At 53.1% G+C, this 9,175-nt stretch overlaps 1 pseudogene; it reads left to right on the forward strand.

The window, feature by feature from the left end:
* Positions 1-6,213: 6,213 nt before the first annotated feature.
* On the forward strand, positions 6,214-8,051 carry LOC144140815 (casein kinase I pseudogene; annotated as a pseudogene).
* The last annotated feature ends 1,124 nt before the right edge of the window (positions 8,052-9,175 follow it).

A 9,175-nucleotide genomic window follows, 5' to 3' on the forward strand; every position in this document is an offset into this window, starting at 1 on the left:
TCACATTTCAAGTTTCGTGTTACAAGCCTTATTAGCTGCCAACGTTCTTAGAGAGGTTTAGAAGGTATTTTGTTTGAAAGTATAAGTAGGTTGAGTTTCAAGAGCACAATAAAAATTGCAAGTTCGCTGCAAAGTGTCTGCACAGAAAAGAATGCACAATGATATTCAAACTCATTAAAACATAAGCTAACCACTCCATCTTATTCAACCCAGGTAAGTTATTTATGGGGTGATCAGATAAAAACAAATGGCCCCCTTCCTACCACACTAAACCGATTCTTCACATTTATTGTGTCATATGCCATGAATTTGGATTACCACTTCCTGGCTACTCACACTCAGCCAGCTGCTAACCCTTGCTTCAAGTTACATTGCATTAGGCATGTACGTTGCGCAAACAAAAACAGCACAGCTTCGTTTGTGCCTGCATCTGAATTTCTTTTCTTGACGAGTCACTACCAAAACCAGCGCAACTTTAGCACTCATAGAGGGAAGTCAACTTGCACAAAAAATAGGGGGGATGCTTAGAACTCTTTAAGAATGTGAAGGCAACTAGCATAATAATCGAACTAGTTGGACCTTCTGGTTGGACCATCTGTTGATCTGCTGTCGATCTTTCATGTTGCTGCCCGCTGCGGCAGTTGCACCAATAGCCACTTTCTTTATGATGGCAGTTACGACGAGCAGCTTTTCAAGCTGTTCCAGCTCCTTCTATTGTGGCATACTTCTCGGTCTTGCCCACCCGTGACTAGGGCCCGGTGCGTAGTCACCAGTGGCAATGTGGAATGAAGCTCAGAGCGCTTGCGGCAACATATACTAGGTGTTGCAAATGAAGAAAAGGGGAAAGCGGGCAGGGGCACGCGGCATTATCATCATCGGGGGTGTGGTTCGATGACAGCGAATAAAGAAGCACGTATCGCTCCGTCTAGGGCTCTGGGCCGTGACTCGCGGTAGCTTCCGCGACATTTCTGGTGCCGATAAACCCGGGAAATTACCCTTCGGAGCATCTCCACATGGCTTCGTCGATCGACCGCCTTCGAAAGGCTCGTGGCGTTGTCAGGAGCGGCGTCACGAGAGCTCTCAACCAGCTGAACGACCTGCTGCAGCAGCCCTCTCCCGACGCGGCGACCCTTCGCTCCCACGTGAACTACATCGTGCAGCAAGATGCTGAGCTCAAGCGCTCAACGGGAAGATCATCGAGGCAACGGATGATGACGCGCTGGAGCAAGAGCTCGAGGGAGCGGCAGAGTGCAACCGCAAGGTTTCGTACGCCGTCTCTCGGGCACGGTTTCTTCTGAGAAATGCCCAGCCGAACGCTCCCGTAGCCAGCGAAGGCGGGACAGCAGCTGCTTCAGCCCATGATCTGACGGGTACATCATAACGCATCGTGCCTGCGTCACGGCATCGAACAGTCGCCGTACCGAAACTTCAGATTTCAGCGTTTTCGGGAATTCCGCACGAGTGGCAACCCTTTGGGGATCACTACAGCGTGATCATTCATGACAACGTTGAGCTGACAAAAATCGAGAAATTCAAGTACCTGCTGACGTACTTGATCGGCGATGCCAGGCGAGCCATCGAGGGCATCCGACTCTCGGAAGCAAACTACGACGTTGCGGTGAGCGCCCTCGTTCAACGCTTTGGCCGTCCAGAGTTGCTCATTAACGAGCATATCGATCAACTGCTGGCATTCACACCGATACGTAGCTCGACGAATATCAACAGGCTCCGCGAGTTGTACGACAAGGTACCTTTCCGCGTCAGCACCCTGGAAGCCCTGGGAGTTCCGCAATAGCAGTATGCCGTGGTTCTCAACCATGTTCTCCTGCGATGCCTGCCCGATGACATAACCTTAATGTACCGGCAGAGGGATAAGGAATTAGGCCAAGGGTCGACTGCTGGATCTGCGACGGAATCTACGATAAGTCAAGGACAAGGTTGCCAGGTGAAGCGAGTACTGGAGTTCTTGAGGATCCAAATTGAGATTCGCGAGGAAGGGAAGCAAGGGCAGCCTCTATCAACCGCAGCTCGTCGGTACGTCCAGAACGCCGACTTGAACCACCCAGGACAATCGGAGACACCCGTTCCCTCAGCACTGGCATTGACCGCAGAGACCGATTCCCCAGCCACACCAGCGTGTGTCCCTTATGCGACAGCCGCGGTCACAAGGTGGTGGACTGCCGGGTCAGCCAGTCGGCGGCCGAGAAGAGGGCACGAATGCGCAACGCTCGCTGCTGCTTCCGGTGCGGCAGACGCAACCATGTGGCTCGTAAATACAGAGCGTCGCGCAACCTAACCTGCAGTCCCTGCAACGGGCGTCACCTCACCGTCCTGTGTGACGTGCTCCGGCCGTCTGACCACAAGACGCCCAGACAACGCCGCAAGTACAGGCTGGACTAGGTGCACCCCCCACTGTGGTGACGGCTTCGAGCGGGCACTTCGGAACAACGTCAGTTCTGCTGCCGATGGCTCGAGCCTGGGCAGAGGGTGCTCGACGACGTTTTGTGCGAGTACTTCTGGATACCGGAAGCCAGCGCACGTTAATTCGTCAGGATCTGTCTAAGGCCCTTAAATGCACTGTTCTCGACACAGAAGAGCTAGCGTTGGTAACGTTCGGCAGGACAAGGGCTCACCAGATATTACGCTGCCGGCGAGTAGAGGTGAGGCTGCGTGGACAAGCTCGTGGAGATCGGGTCACTTTGGAAGCCTTGGAGGTCCCTGAGATTTGCTCCGTGACCAGTCCGCAGCTGGACAGCGCGTCTGCAACCATCCTGGATGAAAGGCGGTACGACATCGCCGACACCTTCCAGCCTAACACATGGAAGGCAAATGAAATCGGCATACTGGTTGGATCGGGCGCCTACTGGAAGGTGGCCACAGGCAAAATAGACCGAATCAATGCAGATCTCACAGCTGCAGAAACGGCGCTAGGTTGGACAATTGAAGGAGCACTCAGATCTACGGCTTATAGATTTACTAGCGCCATGGTCCTCTCCGGTGGCACACGACGGCGTTTAAAATTTGGCGCACGTGCTGTGTGGCGACGGCTGAACTGCTGTTCCAGTTCATCGCATGAACCCGAGTCTCCTGATGCCTACCCGAGCACTTGCAAGGGATTCAGCACCAAACGCAAAGTAATTGAAGACGTGACGATGGAGAAAGGGGCGGAAGGAACGGATAGCTCTAGCGAGCAAACACCGAAGGAAGAACTTGCCCAGAAGATGCCCACTTATCGATACACACATGGACGCAAGAAAAATCGATCCCCCGAAATGGCCCCAAAAGAATATGCACCTAAGGATCCGACGTCGAACCCGAGTGCGTTATCGAGAGAGGGCACCGCAAGGGCAAGCTCAAGACGGGTCAGTTCTGGAAGTCCAGCAAAGGGGGAGACAAAGACAAACCGAACGCCCCATGCGTGTTCAGCCAACCGTAAACATGCGCATGTGGAGAAACGCCAGAAACTTAGCTTGAGCAGCAGCAGCGAAGGAACCAACAGGCAGAGCGTAGAGCGCATCAGCCGTTTCTCAAAGCAAACCGAGGCCAAACAGTGTGCACAGCCATTTGTGCCTGCAGAGCTGGAACATCAGCTTTCGGATGGCTGCAGGAACCCTCATACGCGGGCCTGTAACGGGAAGGTTCTCACGCTGTTGACTCCATCCCTAAGCGATGGAAGTCACACGTCGAATACTGACGATGGAGTTGGACGCCATCGCCATCGTGATCCTGCAGCGACAAGGCTGTTCAATGGCAATGAGGACTTCACCAAGTGTTACTGCCACAAGAGAAGTTTCATGTGCAATCTTCCTGTGTAATAACTGCACGTTTTTGAACTCCCCGACTGACCATCTTGGACGCGCGGGAAGATGTTGCAAATGAAGAAGAGGGGAAAGCGGGCAGGGGCACGCGGCATTATCATCATTGGGGGTGTGGTTCGATGAGAGCGAATAAAGAAGCACGTATCGCTCCGTCTAGGGCTCTCGGCCGTGACTAGCGGTAGCTTCCGCGACACTAGGTGCGTCTGGAACGTTCTAGGGTGCCTCGCCTCCTCTCAGAACCCCCCTCCAGCTGTGCTGTTTTTCGTTCCCAAAGTGTGTTCTCGGCTCTCACTTAAATTTTCTCTACTACCAATTTTGTGTGCTTCACAATTCTGGATACAGAGGTTTCAGAAATCAATTACAGACATATTCTTCTCTCAAAGACATGCCCAACTCAACCAATCAAGTGCAAGGGGTGAGTGGTAGTTAAAAGATGGTGCAGTTGTGCCCGTGCACGGATTCTATAGTTGGTCTGGAACCCTTATTTATAAATAAGGCTTCCAGGCACAACCATAATAATATATTATGTACCATTTTACAAAGTGCACGTACCACAGGCATAGAAGGGGCAGTTTCAATCCATTCATCAAGATTTGTGGATGTCTGCAGTTAAAAATAAGTAAATGTATGAATACAGGGTAACACAATGGGTATTTAAGCTAGCTAGCTCAAGCCATTAATCATGGTAGACGTGGTTCGACTTTCTTTTTGTCATGCCTTTGCATCCCTAACATAAAAAAAAGTTTCACAAGGACACCATTTCAGAAAAAAGATATCGAGTTTACCAGACCAATAGCACTGGGGCGCTCAGCGGCGCTCAGTGACACACATTAGATGAGAAACCCCAAAGCAAACTCAATTGCTGAGATCAGAAGTATTCCAGTAAGGAAGCAATTGCAGAAATCAGAAGTGGTGAGGGTGAAACGTGCATCAGCAAGGTGCATGCCACATTACCAGTCTGGAAAAACAGCCACCATAAAATCCCAGGTACACGAGTTAGCAGACGTTGGCTTTCATACAGAAGAGCAAAACAAACAACTGAGAATAATTCGCTGCGAAGAAAGCATCAACATAGGCAGCAGACTTTTAGTTGGAGGTTATATATTCGACATGCTGAACGTTATACCTGAAATATATTGCTCACAGTAAAACTAAGCACCATGACAGGGAAAAGGCTACAAGGTACCATTGTGGGCATACAAGCGGTGATACCTAACCTCACTCAACTTAACATGGTCTAGCCAAACCAACAAATACAATCACTGAAATCTCCAACCTAAAGAACCCAAGTGCTAACTCAAATGGCAGCCTGGAACAAAATACACGAAAAAAAGCAGCCGGAGTCAAACGTACTCCCTGCATTCAACCAAGAAGCTACACGCCATCGAAGCAGCCACACTGGATTCGGGTATACCCGACGTAAATTTATACACTATCCTTTTTCAGCGTAAGTAAAATCCAACATAACGAAAAAGAAATGCACCGCTAATTTTGTAAGTGGCGATTTGACTTTCTAATGTACCGCCTTCTGGCAGTGTGCCAGAAAATATACTCGGAACGCGGGTTTGCCGACGGCTCAGGGTACATCGTACTGCGCTTCCAGGTTTCGCCATGGCGAGTCCATTCGCAAGGTACTTTTTTTTAAAGACGAGAGTCTCCCTTGGGCTTCTTAAACCCAGAAATTTTGGTCTGTCTGTATGTCTGTCTGTCTGTCTGTCTTTCAGCCACCCGGCCAAAGTAAAATGCTTACTGCGCAATAGTATTATTTACTCACAGCCAAATGCAAATGTCTAAGTCCGGTTTTTATGTTCATACCTGCCAACTTTGTTGAACAAGAACAAGACATTACGCAATTATAAGACAGAAATTAATACACAAAGGATATTTACAGTGTTTCTTTGTTAAAATATTTCTTAATTGTTGTTTTTTCGGTAGCAAACGATATTCAACATCTACTGCAGAACAACACGTAAAGCCTGCTGTTGCCCGCGCCACCTCCGGGCGGCATATGAGAAATCACGCGGCAACAGCAAAGAAAGGTTCCACTAGCTAGATTTCACGTTCTGCTTGGAACGCACGTGGAGCAGGGCAACGCGGTTCTATAAACTTTGAAGTCGGCCGCCTCGATTCACGCGCGTTTTGCTGCACTGCAGCGCTGGCATCGAGGAACCTCGCCTGTAGCAGTGGAAGGCGGTAACTTCAAACCACATTGAGCAAACCTTTAGTGTGTTTACATTGGGATGAGCACGACGGAACACGAACATCACGAGAGGTGAGCGGGAAAGCGAAGGGGGCCATTTCCTTGGTAAATGTCTATAAAGACGATCGCCTTTTGACAACAGTTGCAACGAAAGGAGCACATACGTTAACTTCTGATTTAACTTCTGAAAATTCTGGCAGTATGAAAACAAACAAGATAGGTGCTTCTATAGTGGCTTAGCACTATACCAAAGGTCCCAAGCCGGTGAGGGCCCCTGTGTTTGAGGTGAACCGCTTCGAAGCGCGCTATATTGTTGTCAGAGTCGGCCAGTATCCTTCCAAGATGGCGGCGTATTTTTGGTGAAAAAAAATTGACAGGGTACCCCAGTTCGTTCTCTCGGAGCGAGCGCCCGCCGATCACTGCCTCAAGAAATGGAGCTACGAGTCGGCAACAAGTACCGGCTCGGACGGAAAATTGGCAGCGGATCCTTCGGTGATATTTATTTGGGGACGAACATAACGACGGGCGAGGAGGTGGCGATCAAGCTGGAGTGCATCAAGACGAAGCACCCGCAGCTGCACATCGAGTCCAAGTTCTACAAGATGATGCAGGGGGGCGTGGGCATCCCGCTGATCAAGTGATGCGGCTCGGAGGGCGACTACAACGTGATGGTGATGGAGCTGCTGGGGCCCTCGCTGGAGGACCTGTTCAACTTCTGCAACCGCAAGTTCTCCCTCAAGACGGTGCTGCTGCTGGCCGACCAGCTGGTGTCGCGCGTCGAGTACATCCACTCCAAAAACTTCATCCACCGTGACATCAAGCCCGACAACTTCCTCATGGGGCTGGGCAAGAAGGTCAACCTGGTGTACATCATCGACTTCGGGCTGGCCAAGAAGTACCGCGACTCGCGCACCCACTCGCACATCCCGTACCGGGATAACAAGAACCTGACGGGCACGGCGCGCTACGCCTCCATCAACACGTACCTGGGCATCGAGCAGAGCCGGCGCGACGACCTGGAGAGCCTGGGCTACGTGCTCATGTACTTCCACCGGGGCAGCCTGCCCTGGCAGGGCCTGCGCGCGGCCACCAAGCGGCAGAAGTACGAGCGCATCTCCGAGAAGAAGATGTCCACGCCCATCGAGGAGCTGTGCCGCTCCTTCCCGGCCGAGTTCGCCACCTACCTCAACTACTGCCGCTCGCTGCGCTTCGACGAGAAGCCCGACTACTCGTACCTGCGCCAGCTGCTGCGCAACCTCTTCCACCGGCAGGGCTTCACCTACTACTGCGTCTTCGACTGGAACATGCTCAAGTTTGGGGGAAACCGGAGCCAGGCGGGCGGGGGGGCCGAAGGGGGGGGCGCAGCGGGGGTCGGAGCCGGAGCCGAGGGCCCCGAGCACCGGGGAGCACCCGGCGGCGGGGGCGGAGCCGGCGGCGGGGGCCACCACGCGTCGACGGCGGCCTCGCGGGGCCTGCCCCCGACGACGGCGTCCGGGTCGCAGCGGCCGCCCTACCGGGGGACCTTCCTGGCCGGCATGAACGGCGAGCAGCACGGCATGCCCGCTTCGCCCCCCTACCCGCCCTGGAGGAAGCAGGACCACCACAATGCCGCTCCCGCCGGAGGAGGGGGACCAGGGGCGGGGGGAGCGCTCGCAAAGGTGCAGGACGTGTATAGCTGGCTGCTGGCGACCGGTGCAACTGACAACCCGAAAGCCAGCAACCGGACTGGAGACAAGGAGGACAAGCGGGGTAGCAAAGGCTTCGGACAGGTAGATCGGCAGCAGCGCAAGCACTGATGGTTCCCCGCCACTTGTTTTCCCGCCTCCTCGCCCGCCTCCTGCTGCCGTGCTGGGACGGAGGGTCGAGAGGCGGGGCCGGACTCTTCCTCCCAGAGTGAGGGAGAGGAGGAGCGCTTGACCGCAAGGCTTGTGTGTCCGGCCACCCTCAACGCTGCCGCTGCTCGGGGCTGGTGCGGGGCGAGCGGACGGCGTGTCTGTGTGTGCGTGCGGTGCGAGACGTTCTCAAGGGAACAAGGAGCTGCTGCTGCTGCTGGACTTTTTTCTCCCCCCGTCTCCTCGCTTTGTCGTCGGCCGTGAAGGGCGACGGCCGGACTTCCCTCTTCCCCCTCAGCGTGCGTTGCCCCCCTCCCTCCTGTCTTTGGTAGGAAGAGGAGAACTTGGAAATTGTGGCCCCTCCCTCCTTCGCGCCCTCACCGTGCTATTGGGCATAACCGTTCAACATTAAAACAAGCGGCGTACCTCTAAGCGGCTGGCAGTGTCAGCAGGCCGGGCGTGCGTTTTTATATCTCTCTCCCGCCAGGAAGCTTGGGGGAAGGCCTCGGCTTTTGCGCGCTTGCTGCGTCAAGTTTGTCCTAGGTGTAAAGCAACAAGGCGTGCCACCCTCCCCTCCCGGCAAGATGTGTTCGTTGTTCTTTGATCCTCCCTAGCAGATTTTTCGTTAACTTCAAAGGGATACACGAGACCTGCAGCAGGGTCATACTGCCAGCGGTGTCGATAGCCACGCCGCGAAACAATAGCATCAATTTCAGCATTGTCTACATCAGGAGTATCTATCTCGTATCCCAGGCGAATCAACTCCCCGCTCTCGAAAAATCTTCAGCGCCAAGCCGCGTTTACTGTGCAGCGCTATCACACTGCCACGCTAATAACAAAGGGTGAAAGAGCCAGCGGTTACTTCTTAAATTTTCCAGATCAGCAGCACGCGCCTCCTTCTTTCAATGGTTCTCAACTGGGAAACATTAGCATTTCAAGCGTATTTTGCCCCTGATGATGAGCATGAAGAAAACGTGTACACTTCAAGAAACCCAAAAATATTTCATTTAATTATACGGCGATCCACGTTCGGTGCTCATATGTCGATTGCCCGTCGCGCCAGAGAGCTTTCGCAGAGGATGGGTTTTCAATTGCAAGCTGGGTGCGCGCCGAGCCATCCGGAGGCCGTGTCCGGTGAATCACGCGATGCAGCTAGGTGCCGGGGGCCGTATCACCATCGGTCAGGCATTGTAACTGCTTCCCCCGCATAGCTTTCTTTCCCCGTGCAATCCCAATGAAATTTAAAAAAAAATGGCCGAGCGAAACGCTAACTTATATGTCAGGTTCTTTGCCGACGTAAAACGCTGTGATATAAGCTGGTTTGT

Source organism: Haemaphysalis longicornis, unplaced genomic scaffold, assembly GCF_048455015.1.
Source record: "Haemaphysalis longicornis isolate Haplotype H1 unplaced genomic scaffold, Haemaphysalis longicornis Haplotype H1 scaffold_50, whole genome shotgun sequence".
Classification (NCBI taxonomy): Eukaryota; Metazoa; Arthropoda; class Arachnida; order Ixodida; family Ixodidae; genus Haemaphysalis; species Haemaphysalis longicornis.